Source organism: Oratosquilla oratoria, chromosome 20, assembly GCF_046742065.1.
Source record: "Oratosquilla oratoria isolate Oo_2021 chromosome 20, ASM4674206v1, whole genome shotgun sequence".
Classification (NCBI taxonomy): Eukaryota; Metazoa; Arthropoda; class Malacostraca; order Stomatopoda; family Squillidae; genus Oratosquilla; species Oratosquilla oratoria.
In genome coordinates, this window is record NC_134796.1 from 60,889,070 (window position 1) to 60,901,569 (window position 12,500).

The window sequence follows — 12,500 nt, forward strand, 5'->3', positions numbered from 1 at the left end:
TACCAAAGTTCCTTAAAATGAGGTTATTATGTACAACAGAATGGACACACACACACACACACACATACACACACACACACACACACACACACACACACACACACACACATATATATATATATATATATATATATATACATATATATATATAAATATATATATATATATACATATGACACACAGGAACCCACAGTCGGAGAAAGAATAAACTTCGAAGTTTATTCTTTCTCCGACTGTGGGTTCCTGTGTGTTATCTACAAATGTGCTACTACATTTCTATTTAGAAATATATATACATATATATATATGTATATATATTCATATGTATATATATATATATATATATATATTTATATATATATTCATATGTATATATATATATATATATATATATATATATATACACAAATATAACATAGTAGGGGAACATACATCTCATTCACTAATGTCTTCACACACACGACACGAAAAAGCCCTCACTGCCTAAACATCACCTGACCAAGTGCTTTGCAAAGCATGGGCTGATGCAATACTGAATGTCGAGAATCGATAGGGTTGGACGATGCTTTCTCTGTGTAATGTAATCTTCGAGATACTTCAAGGAGGATTTGGGCGTGAGCGTCCTTGTAGCAAAGATGTACAGCAAACAAAAATTGCACAAAGGACTTTGGTTACAGCCTTGCAAACGTCCACTCTAAGGCCCTGTTCACACTAGCTGTTTGAACCGCGTGGAAACCGCGGCGGTATCGCATATTCAAGGGGAAACTACGCGGTTGTTTGTGAACACCTCCACTGACTAACACTGTAATTGAACCGCCGCTGTTCAAACTGCGGCGGTTTAAACGGCTAGTGTGAACAGGGCCTCAAGCACTTCGTTCACCTCTCCTCTAGTGATATCTGATGGATTCTTCGATATCGAAGACGGAGTTCTTTGATCAATAAGGTCTTGCGGGACATCGGGTGATGGATTACCTTGCCGGTTACGCATTACACGCATCAGAAACATTGAGAAGAGTTTTCGTAGACCAACATATTGCACTACAGATACTTCGCCATTCGAAATTTCCAGAACCCGGCGTTTGCCAATATTCAGAGTAAAGACACCACTGGATATATATATATATATATATATATATATATATATATATATATATATATATGTGTGTGTGTGTGTGTGTGTGTGTGTGTGTGTGTGTGTGTGTACATATATATATATATATATACATATATATATATATATATTACATATACATATATATATATATGTGTGTATATATATATATATATATATGTGTGTGTGTGTGTGTGTGTGTGTGTGTATGTGTATACACACACACACACACACATATATATACATATATATATATATATATATATATATATATATATATATGTGTGTGTGTGTGTGTGTGTGTGTGTGTGTATGTGTGTGTGTGTGTGTGTGTGTGTGTATACACGAGTATGCGTGTGGGCGTGGGTGTGTGTATGTGTGTGCGTGTGTACGGTATAAGTAAAATGCACCGGAGTCAGACACAGGTACTTTAATCCCAACGTTTCGAAGCCTGTCCGGGGTTCGTCCCCAGAAACATCTATACAGAAACACCTAAATGCGGATCTATACAGCTCTATGTGTGTCTGTGTGTGAATCACCATGGTCTTGGATCACGTGTTGGACTCGTGATCGACAGCTATTTCCCTCCCGGAAGATAGCTCAGAGCTCATATATGACCGATCTATGGGTGATGCTGTGGCCTTACACGCACATACACTCTCTCTTTCTCTCTCTCTCTCTGTCTTGCTGCCCACCAACCTCATTATAACCCTTCTGTACCTGAGTCCTCTCTCTCCCCCCCCTCTCTCTCTCTCTCTCTCTCTCTCTCTCTCTCTCTCTCTCTCTCTCTCTCTCTCTCTCTCTCCCTCTACCCTGTCACCTGACGATTCTATCCACCAGAATGATATCCCTTCGGGAGTGTTAGATGTTAAGAAGCATACGCCAGGAGGCGCTGAGTAGCTGCATCCGAAGCCGCCACCTTTGCCCTACGTGCTATGGTCTGGTAGTGAAAGGTAGTTATCTTTATTCTGGTTGACGTCAAATTTATTTAATTAATTCGTTTTTGGATATGAAAAAACACCAGGGTATTTAATATTCTTATTCCTGTCACGTAAGCTAACCTAATCTAACCTAACTTAACCAAAGCCTAATCTAACCTAATCTAACTTAACCTAAGCCGAACTTAAACTAAATTAACCTAATTTAACCAAACCTAATCTAACCTGTCATAACCAAATCTAACCTAACTTAAACAAACCTAAGCTAAACTAATTTAACCTAACCTAATGTAACCCTACCTAACCCAACCTAACTTAACATAATCCAACCTATCCTAACCTAACTATACCAAACTTAACCTAATCTAATTTAACCTGACCTAACCTAACTTAAACTACCCTAACTTAACTTATCCTAGCTTATGCTAACCTAAACTAACCTGACCTATTTAAACCAAACCTAAATAAACCTACCTTAACTTAATAAAACCTAACTAAACCTGACTTAATCTAACCTATTTAAACCTAACCTGACCTAAATAAACCTACCTTAACTTGATAAAACCTAACCTAACCTGACCTAATCTAACCTATCTAAACCTAACCTAACCTAACCTAACCTAATCTAACCTAACCTGACCTGATAATTCGGTACAATACATTTACCCTATATTCTATTTCTTCCTCTCTCACTTCTTCCTCCCCCGTCCCCTTTCCCCAACCTAGATCCCTAAGATCTTAAGATCCTAGATCTTAGTTACCCTTGTTCTCACTCTAAAACTTATCCAAGTACTTCTAGTAAGCTTCTGGTCTAACCTCGTCTAGTGTTCGAATTCTTTCTATAACCTTCTTCCTGGACTCCATCATCGTCTCCAATTTCAGTCCTTATCCCGCTCCTCCTACTCCTCCTCCCCCTCCTCCTCCTCCTCCCTCTCTTCTCGTTCCTAATCCCCCTCCTCCTCCTCCTACTCCCCTTCTCCTTTTCCTCCTCCTCCCTCTCTTCCCCTCCTCTTCCTATTCCTCCTCCTCCTACTCCTCTTTTTCCTCCTCCTACTTCACCTCCCTGTCTTCTCTTCAACCTTTCATCTTTATTCTACTCCTCATCTTCCTCTTACTCTTCCTGATACTCCTCCTCTTCCTCCTCTTCCTCCTCTTTCTCCTGCTCTATTGTTCCTGATAATCCTGACACTCCTCCTCTTTCCTACTCTTCCTCCTTCTCCCCCATCCTCCTCTTCCCCCTCCTCCTTCTCTACTCCTCTTCCTGATACTTTTCCTCTTCCTCCTCTCCCCCTCCTCCCCCTGACATTCTTTCTCCTTTTCCTCCCCCTCCTCTTCCTCTTCTTCTCAGTGGAGACCTCACAGTATCCACTACCTGTCGAGTGTCGCTCACTCTTGTCACTTTTATCAGACTTATCTTCGATGTCAGTGACCTCATCTCCCATTACCGTACCTGTCCTAGTGAGAGAGAGAGAGAGAGAGAGAGAGAGAGAGAGAGAGAGAGAGAGAGAGAGAGAGAGAGAGAGAGAGAGAGAGAGAGAGAGAGGAATAGAGAAAGAGATACATATATAGATATAGAGTGAGATTGAGAGAGATAAAGAGATAGATTGATAGAGAGAGGGAGAAGGAGATAGATAGATAGATAAATAGAGAGAATGAGGGAGAGAAGTAAATAAATAAGCAGAGAGATAAATATATGGACAGAGAGACAGAGAGAGCAAGAGGGAGAGAGAAAGAGAGATACCAGACCTGTCCAGGTTGTCTATCGACACGGGCGGTCGACCTAAATCGTCGTGAGAGAGAGAGAAAGAGAGAGAGAGAGAGAGCGAGAGAGAGAGAGAGAGAGAGAGAGAGAGAGAAAGAGAGAGAGATAAGTTAAGTTAGGGTAGTTTAAGTTAGGTTGGATTAGGTAAGGTTTGATTAGGTTAGGTTAAGTTAGATTAGCTTAGGTTCGGTTTAAGTTAGGTTAGGTTGGGTTAGATTAGGTTAAATTAGGTTATATTAACTTTAATTTAAGTTACTATTTTTTTACTACTGCTTTGGTTCACTTAAAATAAACAAATAAATGAATAAATTAATAATTAAATAAATAAACAAAAAGTGAAAGAATAAATAAATACATAAATGATCGAATAAGAAAATGCATAAATAAATACATAAATGTATAAATAAATCAACAAACGAATAACCGAATAAACTAGACAAATAAAATAATTATTAGAATACGAAAAATAACAAATAAATAAACAGATAAATAAATGAATAAATAAATAAGCAAGTAAAATAGATAAATAAAGAAATACATAGTAAAAGTCTTACCCCTATTTTCTTACTGGAACGTTCTAAAAGAAGGAATATCTGAGGACCGTTGGCATGGGCCGTCAGAACAACAACTCGAGGAAACAATTGAGTGATTGACCGCCATTGCTCCGGGTAGTTTGGAAACCGGCCTTGTTTTGAGCAAGTTGGAAATGGAGCGTTCACCTCCAATTTGAGGGAATTTGAAAACACCTCTGTAACAAGCGAAAGTTTTTTTTTTTTTTTTTTTAATATAGTCCATCCGGAGGAATTCTTTTTCTAAACGCGTTAGAACAAATGGCTCTGCGATTGGATGCCACTTTTTAAATTCCTAGGGTTCCTCATCAGCTAATGTAAATATACAGATAAATAGATTAATTGGTTTTGGGCTGATCAAAATTCTTTGTATACCTCACTGGAATAGATCGGATATTTGGAAATTAATCATGAAAAGTCATTAAAAGACAAAAAAAAAAAAAAAAAAAAAAAAAAAAAAAAAAAAAAAAAAAAAAAAAAAAAAAAAAAAAAAAAGGAATTTCAAAGCACAGGAGCATAAGAATAGAGAAGACTACAAGAGACCATGAAGCCATTCGTTAACCACTCTGTTGGTAAACCAGGCCTCGCCTATTTCTTTCTTAAACCTAAGAAACACTCAATAAAACACAAACAGATTATATCGAGGTCTCTTCTGGTTGAATAAAATCATTTGACGACAGAAACAAAACAGCTTACGGGTCTGGTAGGAGTAAGACAGGTAACTAGTAACCAACAAGTAATACTTCAGTAAATTTGGTAACTTTAGTAATATATTTTCCTATAGTGATGTATCCCATCCTGTTTAAGGACAGATAATTAGTAACCAACACGTAAAGGTATTCATATAGCAACTTTGGTTACTTTAGTAACATTGTTCCGTGTAATGATATATCTTATCTGTCAAGGAACAGGTAACTAGTAACCAACGCGTAAGGATAATAATTTTGTAACTTTGGTAATTTTGGTAACAATGTTCCCTGCAATGATATTTCATCTGTCAACGAACAGGTAACTAGTAACCAACACGTAAAGGTAATCATATAGCAGCTTTGGTCATTTTGATAACAATATTCCTTTCAATGATATTTCATCTGTCAAGGAACAAGTAACTAGTAACCAACACGTAAAGGTAATCATATAGTAACTTTGGTAATTTTGGTAACAATGTTCCCTGCAATGATGTGTCTCATCTGTCAAGGACCAGGCAACTAGTAACCAACACTTAAAAGTAATTATGTAGTAACTTTGGTAATTTTGGTAACAATGTTCCCTGCAATGATGTGTCTCATCTGTCAACGACCAGGCAACTAGTACCCAACACTTAAAGGTAATCATATAGTAACTTTGGTAATTTTGGTAACGAATGGTTAAGTGGACACTTGATCTGTTGTCCTGATATAGTTATACACGTCACAAACAGATGGATTCGTTTCATTCTGAAAATCAATGATGCCATATCGGTGTTCTGTATAATATTTTCATATCAGCATCACATCAGCACCACAGCAGCGCCATTGTCTTCATGGTCATCACTATCACCGTCATCATCATCATCATTAGCTATCATTATCGCCACCATCGTCACCACATAATGTCATATTCATAGTTATCATCATCACCGTAATCTTTATCGAGATTGTTATTAGCATCATAATCACCATTATCATCTTTATAGTCACCATCGTCAATGGTGATTTCATTATCACTATCATCACGTTCATCATGACCACAGTCACAATCATCACGACCATTATCGACATCACCACAACCCACTACTGTAACCATTATCACCATCATAACATTCATCACCATCACAACCACCACAATCATCACAATCATAGCAACAATTACAACCACATAACCACCATCAACGATCATCACCATCATCACTACCATTACAACCACACAATTACCATCAATCATCACAACCGTCATAACCATTACACTCATCACCATCACCACCACCATCACAACTACTATTACAACCACTATCAACCTTCACCAACACCACTACAACCACCACCATCACAGCCTTCATCACCACTGTCATGTTCAATGTCATCACGGACATAGACATCACAGCTGACCATTGTGCTCTACGTCACTGACATCAAAGTCAACACTTGGAACGACATCGACACCAAAGCTGAAATTATTGTCCCAAACATGATCTGCATCAAAGTCAACTGTACCTGAAATGGAGACCCAGCCAAAACCCCCACCACACCACCACCACCAACACCACCACCACGACCAACATTCCCAAAATCGATCCTGAAGGTCGGACACTCGAAGTCAAAGATCGCACGAAGTCACGACTAGGAAGAATTAGCGTATTTGACGGCGTACAAGACGCACCTTAGCAAACACGCACCCCTATTTTACAAAGATATTTTGAGGTAAAAAAAAAAAAAAAAATTATGTTTCATCATACATTTACTGAAAGGTATTACAAAGTGGTTTTGTAGGGAAAATGTATGATTCTGTGCATGAAATGCAATACTGTGACAGACGAAGGTAATTTTTTTTATGCATTTAAGGATAAAAAAAAACGCGTCTCATATGTCGACAAATGCGGTATTTCGCGAATGGAAGTGTTACGCGTACCACGGGTTTAGATTAAATCACATTTTTCTTTTCTTTATCTCCGGTGAAAGGAAATCTATATAAAAAATATTTAACTATTGTGAAGTATTTGTGCAATCGAAGCTATCCAACGATAACAATTTCGCACACTTCCTAACACATTCTCCATAAAAAAATAAATTAATAAAATAAGAAAAAATAAAAAACGAAAAAGGATAACTGCAGTTTTTCTTTAAATGTGTGAATATGCGGATGTGCGCCTGTATATAGGAAAATGAATGTGTGTGCATGTGTATGTGCATGTGTGTGTGTATGTGTGTATATTTACCTAGTTGTATTATATGGGAAGGGGACCTATGCTCGTAGTGACCCGTCTTTGTACCTCGCAACATCTAGTTTGTTCTTAAAATCTTGTATGGTTTTTTCACACACTATTGTTTCGTTTAATTTGTGTGTGTGTGTGTGTGTGTGTGTGTGTGTGTGTGTGTGTGTGTGTGTGTGTGTGTGTGTGTGTGTGTGTGTGTGTGTGCATGTGTGTGTACGCGTGTGTACACTTAAATCAATACAGAAACTACGTACATACCCAGAAACCATAATCATCCGCACAACCACTGGCAGATACTTAACTTCCAGATAATTGCACATAATTTTGTTCAACAGTATGGATGTGAAACATAACTGTACTAAGGTTTCTGAAATCTACGATATAACCCAAGATATCCTACGTCATGTTGACTTCGTTGGTGACCTCGTTTTATTATTGATTTAGTGTTCCATTTCTGGCAACCAGTATCCCTATCCTACGGCCCTGTTCACACTTGTGGTTTGAACCGCGCGGAAACCGTGGCGGTACCGCATGGTCAACGAAAAATTGCGCGGTTGTATGTGAACACCTCCGTTGATTTACACTATAAGGCTGATGTCACACGGGCGGTCTACCCGCCTGACCGCGGCGGGTGAGACGCATTTCCCCACTTGAAACCGCCGCGGCCAGCCCGCCTGGCTATGTCAGACGAGAGGTTTACATAGTGTTTTACATAAGAACCAATATAAAGCGGTTCCGCGGCGGCTGACCCGCTTTGCACCCGCGGCGGCCAACCCGCTCGTCTGTCGGGGGCGTAATAGAACCGCCGCGGATGAAACCGCTAGCACGAAGAGGGTCAGCCCTGGTCACACATTCAAGGTTTAACTTCTCTTAGTTCGTCGTTGAGCTTCTCAATATATGACGCAAAGGTGATTTGACATTTGGAGATTCGCAAAATGAAAAATTGTAACCGAAGTCGTTTCTACTCGAACGAACTCACCCAAGTCACGTAGGTGTGACAGGGGCTTTAGGGGCAATATTACGATGAAGAGATAGACTTAGGGAGGATTGATAGAAGGGAAATTTAAGAAGGATAGGAAAGAAGGTACATGAAAAAAATCCACGTCTTTCTTCAAGAGAGACGATTACCATACAAAAAAAAAAAAAAAAAAAAAAAAAAAAAAAAAAATATATATATATATATATATATATATATATATATATATATATATATATATATATATATATATATATATATATATCTTTTTACTCGTCGGCACATTAAGCAGCGATTTCATCCTTCAAGACATTAACCTTCTCATTTCTCTCCGTGACCACCTTTACAACACCTCTTTGGTGCGAAAGTGTCCCCCAAAGATTAAAAAGCTACTTATTGAAATATAAATACTCAGAGGAATCTACTACAGAATTTGAAAACCATCTAAGGCTAGTTGTTCGTGCTCACAATGAAAAAAATGATGAATTCAAATGAATAACAATGAATGACAATGGGAGACATTTAGTCCATAGGCGAGGACAATTGAAAAAAAAAAAAAAAAAATATATATATATATATATATATATATATATATATATATATATATATATTATATTGATAATAATAATAATAATATTAATGATACTAAATCAATCAATAAATTGTCTTCCGCTTTGCATGTGTTGCACACATTTTGCAAATTGACATCCGGAAATAAATGGTCATCCATTTGGGACAAAATCCCTCCTTAGAGGAGCAATTCACCAATCACAATCCATTCAATAGCCTAGCACTTACGAAAATATCACCTCTCAACTTTCAAAACTTCACAAACAAAAAATAATAATGATAACAAAAATACATAGATAAATGGAAAACATATATATATACATATATATATATATATATATATATATATATAAATATATATATATATATATATATATATATATATACATGATATGGTCGTTAAAGATGGACACAACTATACAGATCAGTTAGATATGACGGGGATGATAGGTTTTGCGATCTATTCGTGCAATAATTTGATTGGACCCTCATTGGACACCCAATCACTCAAGATTCTAGGGACAGGTGGCAACCATCACGCCCACCACACGCCCACCTGCCCCCCCCCCAACTGCAGACTACATCGTTAAAGAACAAAGGGTCTCTACTGTGTTCAGTGTAAGAGGAAGCAGAGGAAGAGGGGGAGGAGGAAGAGGAAGAGGAGGAGGAAGAGGAGAGGAGGAAGACGAGGATAAGGAGGCAGAGGAGGAGGAGGAGGAAGAGGAGGAGGAAGGAGGAAAATGAAGAGGAGGAGCAGAAGAAGTAGGAAGAGGAAGAGGGGAGGAAGAGGAGGAAGAAGAGAGGGGAAGGACGAGGAAGGGGAGGAGGAAGACGAGGAGTAGGACGAAATGGAACGAGAGGAAACGAGAAGGAGAAAAGGAGGAGGAAAGAAGAAAAGGGAATAAGGAAGAAGAGGAAGAGAGAGACGAAGAGAAAAAAGAAAATGAAGAGGAGAAGGACGAGGAGGAGGAAGTGATGTGATGGAGACAGAATGGAATAGAAAACAAAAAGGAGGAGGAGGAGGAGGAGGAGGAAAGGAAGAGTGAGAAGGAAGAGGAGGAAGAGGAAGATAAAGAAAAAACTGAAGTGGAGGAGTAAGAAGAAGAAGAAGAAGAAGAAGAAGAAGAAGAAGGAGGAGGAGAAGAAGGAGAAAAGAAGAAGAAGAAGAAGAAGGAGGAAGAGGAGGAGGAGGAAGAAGAAGAAGAGGAAGAAGAAAAAGAAGAAGGAGGAGGAGAAGAAGAAAAAGGAGAAGGAGGAGGAGGAGGAGGAGGAGGAGGAGGAGGAGGAGAAGAAGAAGAAGAAGGAGGAGGAGAAGAAGGAGGAAAGAAGAAGAAGAAGAAGAAGAGGATGAGGAAAAAGAAGATGAAGAAGAAGAAGAAGAAGAAGAAAAGGAGAAGAAGAAGAAGAAGAAAAAGAAGAAGAAGAAGGAGGAGAAGAAGAAGGAGGAGGAGACAAGAAGAAGATGAAGAAGAGGAGGAAGAAGAAGAAGAAGAAAAAGAAGAAGATGAAGAAAAGGAGAAGAAGAAGAAGAAGAAAAAGGAGAAGAAGAAGAGGAAGAAGAAGAAGAAGGAGAAGAAGAAGAATAAAGAAGAAGGAGCAGAAAAAGAAGAAGAACAACAACAACAAGAAGAGGAAGAAGAAGAAGAGGAAGAAGAGGAAGAAGAAGAAGAAGAACAACAACAACAGCTACAACACCTTGTTTATGTCGTTGTTCTATTATGTTGAACTTGTTATATTCGAGAGGCTTCTGTATCTCCTGATTTGTTGCAAGTTGTATTGAAAGCATTTCTGCATATACGTCTGTGTATATGTGTACATATGCGTCTGTGTATACGTGTACGTATACGTCTGTGTTCATGTATGTGCACGTATACGACGCGACGATGGAATGTGTGTGTGTGTGTGTGTATGTGTGATTCACCATGGTCTTGGATCACGTGTTGGACTCGTGATCGACAGCTATTTCCCTCCTGGAAGAGAGCTCAAAGCTCATATATGGCCGATCTATGGGTAATGTTGTGACCCTACACGCACACACACACCCAACTCCCCGCCTACGAGAATTGGAGTAACGACCCGCAGCGCAGCAATACTAAAATTATTTCAGCTCTGGGAGGGATTCGAACCCGGACCGCCGCAGTGGCAGCCGGGAACTCTACCAACTGCGCCACGAGTCGTGTGTGTGTGTTTATTTACCGTAATGTATTTGGCTAATTGTATTTCACTAATTGTAGTATACAGGAAAAAATTACGCTCGTTGGGTCCCGTTTCCTAGTCTCCCATATATCATACCTAGCCTTAAATCTGTGTGTGTGTGTGTGTGTGTGTGTGTGTGTGTGTGTGTGTGTGTGTGTGTGTGTGTGTGTGTGTGTGTGTGTGTGTGTGTGTGTGTGTGTGTGTGTGTGTGTGTGTTTACCTTATTGTATTTACCTAATTGTAGTATACAAGGAATAAGCAACATTCGCTGGGTCCCGTCTCCTTTCTAAGGTATCATACCTACCCTCAAATGTGTGTGTGTGTGTGTGTGTGTGTGTGTGTGTGTGTGTGTGTGTGTGTGTGTGTGTGTGTGTGTGTGTGTACACACGCTTGTACACAAACACGCACCACACGGAAACACACAAGCAGCCGCATCTTCCTCCCCTCCTCCGTCGCGTCAGGTGGACGGGGAAGGAAGGTATGGGTTCCCCAATACATAATATCACGAGGACCCTAAGCCTCCCTTAACCAGGTATCCTCTTCCTTCATGAAACCAATCCCCGAAAAGGCCCTGGGCGGAAAAAGGGCCAACAAAGGATCAATCGAGCCCTCCCCCCCAGGTGGGGAAGGCGAGGAAGGGGGGTAAGAAGGCTGTAGACCACTGGGAAGGCGTGGAAGGGGACTATAGAGAGAGTGCTTGTATTGTAGAAGGTGAGAGATCTGACCGTAAGGTGAGCTAGGAATGCTGTCAAGGACAGATGAGAGTGAGAGTAAGAGAGATAGTAAGAGTGGGTGAGAGTGAGAATGGGGATGAGAACGGACGTGAGAATGGACGTGAGAATGCGTGTGAGAGGGAGGGGTGAGGTCACAAGTGATGGAGGAAAGATTTATGGAGAGTAACAGAATGAAAGAATAGAGGATAATGAGGCCATTATTTATTATTATCATTATCATTATCACATGAAAATCATTATCGGTGACTTTATCTGAATAAATCTCACTAAACTCCCTCCAAAACATCGACTTCATAGGGTAAGTAGGAACGAGAGTGAGAGAAAGAGTGCGTGTTTGTGAGAGAGCGTGAGTGGGCGGGTGTGAGAGGTGCAACTAGAGGAGGGTTTAATAGTTGTTTGCTTGATACATGAAATTAGCCTCAGGAGAGAAGGAACCTCCGGGTGACCTTAATTGGAAGGTGCTCCTGGCAGTTAAGGGACCTAAGTGGCAAAAATGAATGGAATTTGAAATACTTGTCAGAATCTTATGAAATTTTAATGGAAAGTTGGGCTATTACCTACTCACACGTGTAGAGAGTTTTGTGGCGATACATGAAAAAATAAAGAAAATAAAAATTGATAATATGTAAAATCGTCAACAAAAAGAGCACTTTTGTTTAGCTTTAAGCTTCAAAAGTAATTAACTTAAACACTTGAAACTTTGTATACAAAAAGATTAGCCATTATTGATTAA

At 39.3% G+C, this 12,500-nt stretch overlaps 1 protein-coding gene across 4 annotated transcripts in view; it reads right to left on the bottom strand.

Moving 5' to 3' along the window:
* The window catches only part of LOC143036592 (nephrin-like), a 1,505,960-nt gene that overhangs the window by 146,339 nt on the left and 1,347,121 nt on the right, over positions 1-12,500 (bottom strand). The gene's annotated exons all lie outside the window — the stretch shown is intronic.